Source organism: Pseudorca crassidens, chromosome 1 (assembly GCF_039906515.1).
Source record: "Pseudorca crassidens isolate mPseCra1 chromosome 1, mPseCra1.hap1, whole genome shotgun sequence".
Lineage (NCBI taxonomy): Eukaryota > Metazoa > Chordata > Mammalia > Artiodactyla > Delphinidae > Pseudorca > Pseudorca crassidens.
In genome coordinates this window covers 170265472-170282234 of record NC_090296.1, presented here as the reverse complement: position 1 = coordinate 170282234, position 16763 = coordinate 170265472, and positions in this window count along the sequence as shown.

Genomic DNA, 16763 nt, shown 5'->3' with positions numbered 1-16763 from the left:
GAATTGAAAAATGCGCAACATCAGCAATGAATAAAGCCATGCAAATCCAATTACAGAAATGTTCACCTCACAGCCGTCAGAATGTTCTTCAGCAAAAAGTCTACAAAGAATAAATGCTGAAGGGGTTTCAGAGAACTGTGTACCCTCTAGCTGCTGGGGGGATGTAAACTGGTAACAGCCAGTAGTGAGAACATAATGGAGGTGCGTTTAAGGGTAAAAACTGAGCTACCATGTGATCTGGTAGGTCCTTTGATGCGCCTATCACCTGAGCAGAGCAGAATGGAAGAGACACAGGCTGGCAATCCTGCACTGCAGGAACATTTAACATAGCCAAGACTTGGAAGAAACCAAAAGGTCCATGAACAGAAAAATGCACAAAGAGGAAGTGGTCCATGTACACAATGGAATATTAGCCATGGAAAACAATGAAACAGTGCCGTTGGCACCACCATATAAAGACCTAGAGATAATCACCCAACTTGAAGTAAGAAAGAAACTGAAAGACAGATATCCTATGACATCACTTCTAGGTGTTACCTAAAAGTTGATACTCATGAACTTATTTCCAAGAGAAGGAAAAGCATGGATTAAGAAAAAAAATTATGTTTAACCAAATGGAAAAGTGTAAGGAATGTGTGAAGTAGGATATGGGGGTTAACAGACATGTACTAAGACATATGAAATATATAATCACAAAATACCTATGGAATACCAAGAGAGGTCTACGCAACACTCTGTAATAACTTACATGGTAAAGAATCCGAGATAAATGACAGATACATTGATATAATGAACCAGATTCTGTACACCTAGGAGAAACAAAATATTTTTATCAAGTTTGCTCTGATAATTAATAAAAATTAAATTTATAAAACAAACAAGTAGTAAGGAGATATAAGCTCTTGGGGATGTGCCCTGGCACATTCCACTCTAATTTGCAGCCTACTAACACGATTTCCAGGAAGGCTCTGCTGCCCAAAAACCCAGAGTTGGAAATGTAGAAATGCTGCCGCCTTGTGGCCGTCTCCCGCAAGAGCGGCTTTAAACCCACAGCTAATGGCCACTTAACATTCACAAGGACTCAGGGCTGTAAAGGACACCTGCCCTCAAAAAATGTACTGAAGTGAGGGATGGCCAAAAAAATTCAAAAAAGACAAAATTTTCAAGAAGGTAGTATGAAGCGGTAAGTTTGACTTACTCTCTTGTTAAAAAAAGGAAAATGGATAGAAGCTCAACCTCAGGAATTACTAGACTCATGCAAATGTAACCTACTAAAAGGTTTCAACTCTCACCAGTTGACTGACCATCAGCAAAATGTCTACAAAGAATAAATGCTGATGTGGTTTGAGAGAACTGTGTACCCTCTAGCTGCTGGGGGAATGTAAACTGGTAACAGTCAGTAGTGAGAAAATAATGGAGGTACGTTTAAAGGTAAAAATTAAGCTACCATGTGATCTGGCAGGTCCTTTGATGCGTCTATCACCTGAGCAGACCCGATTGTAAAAGACACAGGCTGTCAAAACTGCACTACAGGAACATTTAACATAGCCAAGACCTGGAAGAAACCTAAATGTCCACGAACAGAAAAATGCACAAAGAGTAAGTGGTCCATGTACACAATGGAATATAAGCCATGGAAAACAATGAAACAGTGCCGTTGGCACCACCATATAAAGACCTAGAGATAATCACCCAACTTGAAATAAGAAAGAAACTGAAAGACAGAGATCCTATGACATCACTTCTAGGTGTTACCTAAAAATTGATACCCATGAACTTATTTCCAAGAGAAGGAAGTGCATGGACTAAGAAAATAAAATTACGTTTAACCAATTGGAAAGGTGTAAGGAATGAATGAATTACGATATGGGGGTTAACAGACATGTACTAAGACATATGAAATATATAATCACTAAATACGTATGGAATACCAAGAGAGGTCTACTCAACACTCTGTAATAACCTACACAGGAAAGGACCCAAAGATGAATAGACAGATACATTGATATGATGAACCAGATTCTGTACACCTAGGAGAAACAACATTTTTATCAAATTTGCTCTGATACCTAATAAAAATTAAATTAAAGAAACAAACAACAAGTAAGGAGATATAAACTCTTGGGGGTTTGCGCTGGCACATTCCACTCTAATTTGCAGCCTATTAACACCATTTCCAGGAAGGCTCTGTTGCCCAAAAACCCAGAGTTGGAAATGTAGAAATGCTGCCGCCTTGTGGCCGTTTCCCGCAAGAGCGGCTTTAAACCCACAGCTAATGGTCACTTAACATTCACAAGGACTCAGGCTGGTAAAGGACACCTGCCCTCAAAAACTGTCCTGAGGTAAGGAATGGCCAACAAAATTCAAAAGAGGCAAATTTTTCAAGAAGATAGTATGAAGACGTAAGTTTTACTCACTGCCTTCTAAAAAAGAGGAAAATGGATAAAAGCTCAACCGCAGGAATTATTACACTCATGCAAATGTAATCTGCAAAAAGGTTTCAACTCACACAGGTCGACTGACCATCAACAAAAAGTCTACAAATAATAAATGCTGAAGTGTTTTTTGAGAACTGTGTACCCTCTAGCTGCTGGTGAGATGTAAAGTGATAACAGCCAATAATGAGAACAGAAAAGAGCTGCATTGAAACGTAAAAGTTGAGCTACCATTCGATGCAGCAGGCCCACCGCTGGGCCTCTCACCTGAGAAGACCAGAATCCGGAAGACAGAGACTGCAAAAGCTGCACTGCAACCTTATTCACAATAGCCAAGACATGGAAGCAACCTAAATGTCCATCAACAGATGAAAGGATAAAGAAGCGGTCCATGTACACAATGGAATATTAGCCATGGAAAACAATGAAACACTGCTCTTTCAGGTACCATAAGTGAGCCTAGAGATAATCCCAGAACATGAGGTATGTTGGAAAGCAAAAGACATATATCCTATGATATCACTTATAGGTGTTACCTAACAACTGACAAAAATGGACATATTTCCACAGACAAACACACACACAGACTTAGCAAACAAACTATGCTTATCTAAAGGCAAAGGTGGTGGCAATGGATAAATTAAGATTAGGTTTACCATACCTATACAAATACAGATTAAGTACATATATCAAAAAGCCCGAGCACATAGCAAGGGAGGTGTACAGAACACTCTGTAATCCTTTACATGGGAAAAGGATCTGTACATGAATAGATATACATGATGTACGAATGAACCAGATTGTGTACACCTAGGACAAACTGTATTCTAATCATTACCCCGATTAAAACAACGAACAAGAAGTAATGAGACATAAACTACAGGGGCTTTTTCCTGGCACATTCCATTCTAATTTACAGCCTAGCAACAGGACTTCCAGAAAGGCTGTGCCACCCTAGTAAACAGATTTGGGAATGGAGAAATGCTGCCGCCTTGTGGCCGTTTCCCACAACACCAGCTTTAAACCCAGTGCTAATGGTCACTAAATAGTCACAATCATTGCAGGCCTATAAATGACACCTGCTGTCCAAAAAACTACTGGGGTCGAAAATCGACCACAAAATTCAAAAGAGGGCAACCTTCCAAGAAGACAATTTCAAGAGGTATATTGTACTCACGCTTTTTTTTCTAAATAAAAGAGAAAGGTGTGGGAAAATGCTGAATATTAGGAATTATTAAAGACATGCAAATCCAAATTACACAAACCTATCAGCTCAAAGCAGTCAGAATGGCCATGAGCAAACATTCAAAAACAATAAATGCTGAATGAGTTGCGGAAAAATGCGTACCCTCGGGGTTAATTGGGACGTGGCAAGATCCACTAACGAAAACACAATGCAGGTACTTTGAAAAGGTAAACACTGAGCTACCAGTCAATGAATCATACCCACAGTTGGGCCTATCACCTGAGAAAATGAGAATCAAAAGTCACAGGCTGGCAATACTGCACTCCAGCAATATTTACCATAGTCAACACTTGGAAGCAACGAAAATGTCCATCAACAGAGGAATGCACAAAGAAGAAGTGGTCCATGTACAGAATGGAATATTACTCCACTAAAAAATATAAATTAAATTTCAAAAACAAACAAAATAAGGAGACATCAGCTTTGGTGGGTTTATCCGGGCATATTCCACTCTAATTTATAACTGAGGAACACCACCGGCAGGAGGGTCTGTTTCCCTCGGTACCAGAGTGGGGAACGCAGAAATGCTGCCATCCTCTGGCCGATACCTGCAACAGCAGCTTTGAAATCTGTACAAAGGGGCACTTCATATGCACAAGTACTGCAGGGATGCAAACGAAACCTGCCCTTAAAATGTCTTGAGGCAGGTAAAGGCCAAAAATTTTTCAAAATGTGGCACATACTTCAAGAAAACAATTTGAAGAAGTCACCTGTAATAACAGTTTGAAAAATAAAAGGACATGTCTGAAAGCTCCATTTCAAGGGAGTATGAGACACATGCAAATCCAACCACAAAGAGGTATCAGCTCACACCACTCAGAATAAGCATCAGCAAAAAAATTACAAACGCTCAATGCTGAAGAGGTTTTGGAGAAATGCATATCCTCAATTTGAAGTGGGACGTAACCTGGTAAGAGCCACTAATGGGAACAGAAGGGAGGGGCCTTTAAAAGGTAAACCTTGAGCTACTATATGATCCACGAGGCCCACTTCTCGGGGGTGGGCCTGGTGGATCAATCCTAAGAAGACAGAATTGGAAAGACACAGGCAGGCAAATCTGCACTGTAGAAGTATTACAATAGCCAAGACATGAAAGCAACCAAAACGTCCATCAAGAGATGAGTGGACAAAGAAGAAGTGGTACATGTACAGATGGAATATTAACCAAGGAAAAAACCAAAACGATGCCATTTGCAGGACCATAGAGGAATCTAGGGGTAATCATGCAACTGGTAGTAAGTGAGAAAGTGAAAGACACATATCCTGTCATATCACTTATGGGTGTTACCTAAAAATTGATACCAATGAAAATATTTCCAGACAGAAAGGCAATCAGAGATTCATTAAACCAACTTATGTTTCACCAAATGGAAAGGTGTGAGGATTGGATACATTACAATATTGGGGATAACAGAGCTATACAAACACATGTGAAATATAGAATCACCAAAGACCTACGGAATACCAAGAGAAGACTACTCAACATTGTGTCATAACCTACATGGGAAAAAGATCTGAAGGAGAATAGATATACGTATATGTGTAAAAGAACCACATCTTGCACACCTAGAACAAACAAAACTTTGTAATCTAACTTGCTGTGATAAAGAATAAAAATTAAATTAAAGAAACGAACAAGAAGTAATGAGACGTAATATTAAGGGGCTTTTCCTGGCACATTGCGTTGTAATTTACAACCTACAACACAACTTCCGTTATAGCTCTGTTGCCCTAGTAAACAGATTTGGTAAGGAGAAGTGCTGCCGCCTTCTGGTCGTTTCACACAACAGCGGTAATGGTCACTTAATATTCAAAATAATTGCAGGCCTGTAAATGACACCTGCCATCAAAAAGTGTCCTGGGGTCATAAATCGACCAGAAAATTCAAAAGACGTCAACATTTCAAGAAGACAATTTCAAGAGGCATATTTTACGCACATTTTGTCTTTTCTTTTTTTTCTCTTTAAAATAAAAGGGAATTGAAAAATGCGCAACATCAGCAATAAATAAAGCCATGCAAATCCAATTACAGAAATGTTCACCTCACAGCCGTCAGAATGTTCTTCAGCAAAAAGTCTACAAAGAATAAATGCTGAAGGGGTTTCAGAGAACTGTGTACCCTCTAGCTGCTGGGGGGATGTAAACTGGTAACAGCCAGTAGTGAGAACATAATGGAGGTGCGTTTAAGGGTAAAAGCTGAGCTTCCATGTGATCTGGTAGGTCCTTTGATGCGCCTATCACCTGAGCAGAGCAGAATGGAAGACACACAGGCTGGCAATCCTGCACTGCAGGAACATTTAACATAGCCAAGACTTGGAAGAAACCAAAAGGTCCATGAAGAGAAAAATGCACAAAGAGGAAGTGGTCCATGTACACAATGGAATATTAGCCATGGAAAACAATGAAACAGTGCCGTTGGCACCACCATATAAAGACCTAGAGATAATCACCCAACTTGAAGTAAGAAAGAAACTGAAAGACAGAGATCCTATGACATCACTTCTAGGTGTTACCTAAAAGCTGATACTCATGAACTTATTTCCAAGAGAAGGAAAAGCATGGATTAAGAAAAAAAATTATGTTTAACCAAATGGACAAGTGTAAGGAATGTGTGAAGTAGGATATGGGGGTTAACAGACATGTATTAAGACATATGAAATATATAATCACAAAATACCTATGGAATACCAAGAGAGGTCTACGCAACACTCTGTAATAACTTACATGGTAAAGAATCCGAGATAAATGACAGATACATTGATATAATGAACCAGATTCTGTACACCTAGGAGAAACAAAATATTTTTATCAAGCTTGCTCTGATAATTAATAAAAATTAAATTTATAAAACAAACAAGAAGTAAGGAGATATAAGCTCTTGGGGATGTGCCCTGGCACATTCCACTCTAATTTGCAGCCTACTAACACGATTTCCAGGAAGGCTCTACTGCCCAAAATCCCAGAGTTGGAAATGTAGAAATGCTGCCGCCTTGTGGCCGTCTCCCGCAAGAGCGGCTTTAAACCCACAGCTAATGGCCACTTAACATTCACAAGGACTCAGGGCTGTAAAGGACACCTGCCCTCAAAAAATGTACTGAAGTGAGGGATGGCCAAAAAAATTCAAAAAAGGCAAAGTTTTCAAGAAGGTAGTATGAAGCGGTAAGTTTGACTTACTCTCTTGTTAAAAAAAGGAAAATGGATAGAAGCTCAACCTCAGGAATTACTAGACTCATGCAAATGTAACCTACAAAAAGGTTTCAACTCACACCAGTTGACTGACCATCAGCAAAAAGTCTACAAAGAATAAATGCTGATGTGGTTTGAGAGAACTGTGTACCCTCTAGCTGCTGGGGGGATGTAAACTGGTAAGAGTCAGTAGTGAGAAAATAATGGAGGTACGTTTAAAGGTAAAAATTAAGCTACCATGTGATCTGGTAGGTCCTTTGATGCGCCTATCACCTGAGCAGACCCGATTGTAAAAGACACAGGCTGTCAAAACTGCACTACAGGAACATCTAACATAGCCAAGACCTGGAAGAAACCTAAATGTCCACGAACAGAAAAATGCACAAAGAGGAAGTGGTCCATGTACACAACGGAATATTAGCCATGGAAAACAATGAAACAGTGCCGTTGGCACCACCATATAAAGACCTAGAGATAATCACCCAACTTGAAATAAGAAAGAAACTGAAAGACAGAGATCCTATGACATCACTTCTAGGTGTTACCTAAAAATTGATACCCATGAACTTATTTCCAAGAGAAGGAAGTGCATGGACTAAGAAAATAAAATTACGTTTAACCAATTGGAAAGGTGTAAGGAATGAATGAATTACGATATGGGGGTTAACAGACATGTACTAAGACATATGAAATATATAATCACTAAATACGTATGGAATACCAAGAGAGGTCTACTCAACACTCTGTAATAACCTGCACAGGAAAGGACCCAAAGATGAATAGACAGATACATTGATATGATGAACCAGATTCTGTACACCTAGGAGAAACAACATTTTTATCAAATTTGCTCTGATACCTAATAAAAATTAAATTAAAGAAACAAACAACAAGTAAGGAGATATAAACTCTTGGGGGTTTGCGCTGGCACATTCCACTCTAATTTGCAGCCTATTAACACCATTTCCAGGAAGGCTCTGTTGCCCAAAAACCCAGAGTTGGAAATGTAGAAATGCTGCCGCCTTGTGGCCGTTTCCCGCAAGAGCGGCTTTAAACCCACAGCTAATGGTCACTTAACATTCACAAGGACTCAGGCTGGTAAAGGACACCTGCCCTCAAAAACTGTCCTGAGGTAAGGAATGGCCAACAAAATTCAAAAGAGGCAAATTTTTCAAGAAGATAGTATGAAGACGTAAGTTTTACTCACTGCCTTCTAAAAAAGAGGAAAATGGATAAAAGCTCAACCGCAGGAATTATTACACTCATGCAAATGTAATCTGCAAAAAGGTTTCAACTCACACAGGTCGACTGACCATCAACAAAAAGTCTACAAATAATAAATGCTGAAGTGTTTTTTGAGAACTGTGTACCCTCTAGCTGCTGGTGAGATGTAAAGTGATAACAGCCAATAATGAGAACAGAAAAGAGCTGCATTGAAACGTAAAAGTTGAGCTACCATTCGATGCAGCAGGCCCACCGCTGGGCCTCTCACCTGAGAAGACCAGAATCCGGAAGACAGAGACTGCAAAAGCTGCACTGCAACCTTATTCACAATAGCCAAGACATGGAAGCAACCTAAATGTCCATCAACAGATGAAAGGATAAAGAAGCGGTCCATGTACACAATGGAATATTAGCCATGGAAAACAATGAAACACTGCTCTTTGAGGTACCATAGGTGAGCCTAGAGATAATCCCAGAACATGAGGTATGTTGGAAAGCAAAAGACATATATCCTATGATATCACTTATAGGTGTTACCTAACAACTGACAAAAATGGACATATTTCCACAGAGAAACACACACACAGACTTAGCAAACAAACTATGCTTATCTAAAGGCAAAGGTGGTGGCAATGGATAAATTAAGATTAGGTTTACCATACCTATACAAATACAGATTAAGTACATATATCAAAAAGCCCGAGCACATAGCAAAGGAGGTGTACAGAACACTCTGTAATCCTTTACATGGGAAAAGGATCTGTACATGAATAGATATACATGATGTACGAATGAACCAGATTGTGTACACCTAGGACAAACTGTATTCTAATCATTACCCCGATTAAAACAACGAACAAGAAGTAATGAGACATAAACTACAGGGGCTTTTTCCTGGCACATTCCATTCTAATTTACAGCCTAGCAACAGGACTTCCAGAAAGGCTGTGCCACCCTAGTAAACAGATTTGGGAATGGAGAAATGCTGCCGCCTTGTGGCCGTTTCCCACAACACCAGCTTTAAACCCAGTGCTAATGGTCACTAAATAGTCACAATCATTGCAGGCCTATAAATGACACCTGCTGTCCAAAAAACTACTGGGGTCGAAAATCGACCACAAAATTCAAAAGAGGGCAACCTTCGAAGAAGACAATTTCAAGAGGTATATTGTACTCACGCTTTTTTTTCTAAATAAAAGAGAAAGGTGTGGGAAAATGCTGAATATTAGGAATTATTAAAGACATGCAAATCCAAATTACACAAACCTATCAGCTCACACCAGTCAGAATGGCCATGAGCAAACATTCTAAAAACAATAAATGCTGAATGCGTTGTGGAAAAATGCGTACCCTCGGGGTTAATTGGGACGTGGCAAGATCCACTAACGAAAACACAATGCAGGTACTTTGGAAAGGTAAACACTGAGCTACCAGTCAATGAATCATACCCACAGTTGGGCCTATCACCTGAGAAAATGAGAATCAAAAGTCACAGGCTGGCAATACTGCACTCCAGCAATATTTACCATAGTCAACACTTGGAAGCAACGAAAATGTCCATCAACAGAGGAATGCACAAAGAAGAAGTGGTCCATGTACAGAATGGAATATTACTCCACTAAAAAATATAAATTAAATTTCAAAAACAAACAAAATAAGGAGACATCAGCTTTGGTGGGTTTATCCGGGCATATTCCACTCTAATTTATAACTGAGGAACACCACCGGCAGGAGGGTCTGTTTCCCTCGGTACCAGAGTGGGGAACGCAGAAATGCTGCCATCCTCTGGCCGATACCTGCAACAGCAGCTTTGAAATCTGTACAAAGGGGCACTTCATATGCACAAGTACTGCAGGGATGCAAACGAAACCTGCCCTTAAAATGTCTTGAGGCAGGTAAAGGCCAAAAATTTTTCAAAATGTGGCACATACTTCAAGAAAACAATTTGAAGAAGTCACCTGTAATAACAGTTTGAAAAATAAAAGGACATGTCTGAAAGCTCCATTTCAAGGGAGTATGAGACACATGCAAATCCAACCACAAAGAGGTATCAGCTCACACCACTCAGAATAAGCATGAGCAAAAAAATTACAAACGCTCAATGCTGAAGAGGTTTTGGAGAAATGCATACCCTCAATTTGAAGTGGGACGTAACCTGGTAAGAGCCACTAATGGGAACAGAAGGGAGGGGCCTTTAAAAGGTAAACCTTGAGCTACTATATGATCCACGAGGCCCACTTCTCGGGGGTGGGCCTGGTGGATCAATCCTAAGAAGGCAGAATTGGAAAGACACAGGCAGGCAAATCTGCACTGTAGAAGTATTACAATAGCCAAGACATGGAAGCAACCGAAACGTCCATCAAGAGATGAGTGGACAAAGAAGAAGTGGTACATGTACAGATGGAATATTAACCAAGGAAAAAAACGAAACGATGCCATTTGCAGGACCATAGAGGAATCTAGGGGTAATCATGCAACTGGTAGTAAGTGAGAAAGTGAAAGACACATATCCTGTCATATCACTTATGGGTGTTACCTAAAAATTGATACCAATGAAGATATTTCCAGAGAGAAAGGCAATCACAGATTCATTAAACCAACTTATGTTTCACCAAATGGAAAGGTGTGAGGATTGGATACATTACGATATTGGGGTTAACAGAGCTATACAAACACATGTGAAATATAGAATCACCAAAGACCTACGGAATACCAAGAGAAGACTACTCAACATTGTGTCATAACCTACATGGGAAAAAGATCTGAAGGAGAATAGATATACGTATATGTGTAAAAGAACCACATCTTTCACACCTAGAACAAACAAAACTTTGTAATCTAATTTGCTGTGATAAAGAATAAAAATTAAATTAAAGAAACGAACAAGAAGTAATGAGACGTAATCTTAAGGGGCTTTTCCTGGCACATTGCGTTCTAATTTACAACCTACAACACAACTTCCCTTATGGCTCTGTTGCCTAGTAAACAGATTTGGTAAGGAGAAGTGCTGCCGCCTTCTGGTCGTTTCACGCAACAGCGGTAATGGTCACTTAATATTCAAAATAATTGCAGGCCTGTAAATGACACCTGCCATCAAAAACTGTCCTGGGGTCGTAAATCGACCAGAAAATTCAAAAGACGTCAACATTTCAAGAAGACAATTTCAAGAGGCATATTTTACGCACATTTTGTCTTTTCTTTTTTTTCTCTTTAAAATAAAAGGGAATTGAAAAATGCGCAACATCAGCAATGAATAAAGCCATGCAAATCCAATTACAGAAATGTTCACCTCACAGCCGTCAGAATGTTCTTCAGCAAAAAGTCTACAAAGAATAAATGCTGAAGAGGTTTCAGAGAACTGTGTACCCTCTAGCTGCTGGGGGGATGTAAACTGGTAACAGCCAGTAGTGAGAACATAATGGAGGTGCGTTTAAGGGTAAAAACTGAGCTACCATGTGATCTGGTAGGTCCTTTGATGCGCCTATCACCTGAGCAGAGCAGAATGGAAGAGACACAGGCTGGCAATCCTGCACTGCAGGAACATTTAACATAGCCAAGACTTGGAAGAAACCAAAAGGTCCATGAAGAGAAAAATGCACAAAGAGGAAGTGGTCCATGTACACAATGGAATATTAGCCATGGAAAACAATGAAACAGTGCCGTTGGCACCACCATATAAAGACCTAGAGATAATCACCCAACTTGAAGTAAGAAAGAAACTGAAAGACAGATATCCTATGACATCACTTCTAGGTGTTACCTAAAAGTTGATACTCATGAACTTATTTCCAAGAGAAGGAAAAGCATGGATTAAGAAAAAAAATTATGTTTAACCAAATGGAAAAGTGTAAGGAATGTGTGAAGTAGGATATGGGGGTTAACAGACATGTACTAAGACATATGAAATATATAATCACAAAATACCTATGGAATACCAAGAGAGGTCTACGCAACACTCTGTAATAACTTACATGGTAAAGAGTCCGAGATAAATGACAGATACATTGATATAATGAACCAGATTCTGTACACCTAGGAGAAACAAAATATTTTTATCAAGTTTGCTCTGATAATTAATAAAAATTAAATTTATAAAGCAAACAAGAAGTAAGGAGATATAAGCTCTTGGGGATGTGCCCTGGCACATTCCACTCTAATTTGCAGCCTACTGACACGATTTCCAGGAAGGCTCTGCTGCCCAAAAACCCAGAGTTGGAAATGTAGAAATGCTGCCGCCTTGTGGCCGTCTCCCGCAAAAGCGGCTTTAAACCCACAGCTAATGGCCACTTAACATTCACAAGGACTCAGGGCTGTAAAGGACACCTGCCCTCAAAAAATGTACTGAAGTGAGGGATGGCCAAAAAAATTCAAAAAAGGCAAAATTTTCAAGAAGGTAGTATGAAGCGGTAAGTTTGACTTACTCTCTTGTTAAAAAAAGGAAAATGGATAGAAGCTCAACCTCAGGAATTACTAGACTCATGCAAATGTAACCTACTAAAAGGTTTCAACTCTCACCAGTTGACTGACCATCAGCAAAATGTCTACAAAGAATAAATGCTGATGTGGTTTGAGAGAACTGTGTACCCTCTAGCTGCTGGGGGGATGTAAACTGGTACCAGCCAGTAGTGAGAAAATAATGGAGGTACGTTTAAAGGTAAAAATTAAGCTACCATGTGATCTGGCAGGTCCTTTGATGCGCCTATCACCTGAGCAGACCCGATTGTAAAAGACACAGGCTGTCAAAACTGCACTACAGGAACATTTAACATAGCCAAGACCTGGAAGAAACCTAAATGTCCACGAACAGAAAAATGCACAAAGAGGAAGTGGTCCATGTACACAACGGAATATTAGCCATGGAAAACAATGAAACAGTGCCGTTGGCACCACCATATAAAGACCTAGAGATAATCACCCAACTTGAAATAAGAAAGAAACTGAAAGACAGAGATCCTATGACATCACTTCTAGGTGTTACCTAAAAATTGATACCCATGAACTTATTTCCAAGAGAAGGAAGTGCATGGACTAAGAAAATAAAATTACGTTTAACCAATTGGAAAGGTGTAAGGAATGAATGAATTACGATATGGGGGTTAACAGACATGTACTAAGACATATGAAATATATAATCACTAAATACGTATGGAATACCAAGAGAGGTCTACTCAACACTCTGTAATAACCTACACAGGAAAGGACCCAAAGATGAATAGACAGATACATTGATATGATGAACCAGATTCTGTACACCTAGGAGAAACAACATTTTTATCAAATTTGCTCTGATACCTAATAAAAATTAAATTAAAGAAACAAACAACAAGTAAGGAGATATAAACTCTTGGGGGTTTGCGCTGGCACATTCCACTCTAATTTGCAGCCTATTAACACCATTTCCAGGAAGGCTCTGTTGCCCAAAAACCCAGAGTTGGAAATGTAGAAATGCTGCCGCCTTGTGGCCGTTTCCCGCAAGAGCGGCTTTAAACCCACAGCTAATGGTCACTTAACATTCACAAGGACTCAGGCTGGTAAAGGACACCTGCCCTCAAAAACTGTCCTGAGGTAAGGAATGGCCAACAAAATTCAAAAGAGGCAAATTTTTCAAGAAGATAGTATGAAGACGTAAGTTTTACTCACTGCCTTCTAAAAAAGAGGAAAATGGATAAAAGCTCAACCGCAGGAATTATTACACTCATGCAAATGTAATCTGCAAAAAGGTTTCAACTCACACAGGTCGACTGACCATCAACAAAAAGTCTACAAATAATAAATGCTGAAGTGTTTTTTGAGAACTGTGTACCCTCTAGCTGCTGGTGAGATGTAAAGTGATAACAGCCAATAATGAGAACAGAAAAGAGCTGCATTGAAACGTAAAAGTTGAGCTACCATTCGATGCAGCAGGCCCACCGCTGGGCCTCTCACCTGAGAAGACCAGAATCCGGAAGACAGAGACTGCAAAAGCTGCACTGCAACCTTATTCACAATAGCCAAGACATGGAAGCAACCTAAATGTCCATCAACAGATGAAAGGATAAAGAAGCGGTCCATGTACACAATGGAATATTAGCCATGGAAAACAATGAAACACTGCTCTTTCAGGTACCATAAGTGAGCCTAGAGATAATCCCAGAACATGAGGTATGTTGGAAAGCAAAAGACATATATCCTATGATATCACTTATAGGTGTTACCTAACAACTGACAAAAATGGACATATTTCCACAGAGAAACACACACACAGACTTAGCAAACAAACTATGCTTATCTAAAGGCAAAGGTGGTGGCAATGGATAAATTAAGATTAGGTTTACCATACCTATACAAATACAGATTAAGTACATATATCAAAAAGCCCGAGCACATAGCAAGGGAGGTGTACAGAACACTCTGTAATCCTTTACATGGGAAAAGGATCTGTACATGAATAGATATACATGATGTACGAATGAACCAGATTGTGTACACCTAGGACAAACTGTATTCTAATCATTACCCCGATTAAAACAACGAACAAGAAGTAATGAGACATAAACTACAGGGGCTTTTTCCTGGCACATTCCATTCTAATTTACAGCCTAGCAACAGGACTTCCAGAAAGGCTGTGCCACCCTAGTAAACAGATTTGGGAATGGAGAAATGCTGCCGCCTTGTGGCCGTTTCCCACAACACCAGCTTTAAACCCAGTGCTAATGGTCACTAAATAGTCACAATCATTGCAGGCCTATAAATGACACCTGCTGTCCAAAAAACTACTGGGGTCGAAAATCGACCACAAAATTCAAAAGAGGGCAACCTTCCAAGAAGACAATTTCAAGAGGTATATTGTACTCACGCTTTTTTTTCTAAATAAAAGAGAAAGGTGTGGGAAAATGCTGAATATTAGGAATTATTAAAGACATGCAAATCCAAATTACACAAACCTATCAGCTCAAAGCAGTCAGAATGGCCATGAGCAAACATTCAAAAACAATAAATGCTGAATGAGTTGCGGAAAAATGCGTACCCTCGGGGTTAATTGGGACGTGGCAAGATCCACTAACGAAAACACAATGCAGGTACTTTGAAAAGGTAAACACTGAGCTACCAGTCAATGAATCATACCCACAGTTGGGCCTATCACCTGAGAAAATGAGAATCAAAAGTCACAGGCTGGCAATACTGCACTCCAGCAATATTTACCATAGTCAACACTTGGAAGCAACGAAAATGTCCATCAACAGAGGAATGCACAAAGAAGAAGTGGTCCATGTACAGAATGGAATATTACTCCACTAAAAAATATAAATTAAATTTCAAAAACAAACAAAATAAGGAGACATCAGCTTTGGTGGGTTTATCCGGGCATATTCCACTCTAATTTATAACTGAGGAACACCACCGGCAGGAGGGTCTGTTTCCCTCGGTACCAGAGTGGGGAACGCAGAAATGCTGCCATCCTCTGGCCGATACCTGCAACAGCAGCTTTGAAATCTGTACAAAGGGGCACTTCATATGCACAAGTACTGCAGGGATGCAAACGAAACCTGCCCTTAAAATGTCTTGAGGCAGGTAAAGGCCAAAAATTTTTCAAAATGTGGCACATACTTCAAGAAAACAATTTGAAGAAGTCACCTGTAATAACAGTTTGAAAAATAAAAGGACATGTCTGAAAGCTCCATTTCAAGGGAGTATGAGACACATGCAAATCCAACCACAAAGAGGTATCAGCTCACACCACTCAGAATAAGCATCAGCAAAAAAATTACAAACGCTCAATGCTGAAGAGGTTTTGGAGAAATGCATATCCTCAATTTGAAGTGGGACGTAACCTGGTAAGAGCCACTAATGGGAACAGAAGGGAGGGGCCTTTAAAAGGTAAACCTTGAGCTACTATATGATCCACGAGGCCCACTTCTCGGGGGTGGGCCTGGTGGATCAATCCTAAGAAGACAGAATTGGAAAGACACAGGCAGGCAAATCTGCACTGTAGAAGTATTACAATAGCCAAGACATGAAAGCAACCAAAACGTCCATCAAGAGATGAGTGGACAAAGAAGAAGTGGTACATGTACAGATGGAATATTAACCAAGGAAAAAACCAAAACGATGCCATTTGCAGGACCATAGAGGAATCTAGAAGTAATCAGGCAACTGGTAGTAAGTGAGAAAGTGAAAGACACATATCCTGTCATATCACTTATGGGTGTTACCTAAAAATTGATACCAATGAAAATATTTCCAGACAGAAAGGCAATCAGAGATTCATTAAACCAACTTATGTTTCACCAAATGGAAAGGTGTGAGGATTGGATACATTACAATATTGGGGATAACAGAGCTATACAAACACATGTGAAATATAGAATCACCAAAGACCTACGGAATACCAAGAGAAGACTACTCAACATTGTGTCATAACCTACATGGGAAAAAGATCTGAAGGAGAATAGATATACGTATATGTGTAAAAGAACCACATCTTGCACACCTAGAACAAACAAAACTTTGTAATCTAACTTGCTGTGATAAAGAATAAAAATTAAATTAAAGAAACGAACAAGAAGTAATGAGACGTAATATTAAGGGGCTTTTCCTGGCACATTGCGTTGTAATTTACAACCTACAACACAACTTCCGTTATAGCTCTGTTGCCCTAGTAAACAGATTTGGTAAGGAGAAGTGCTGCCGCC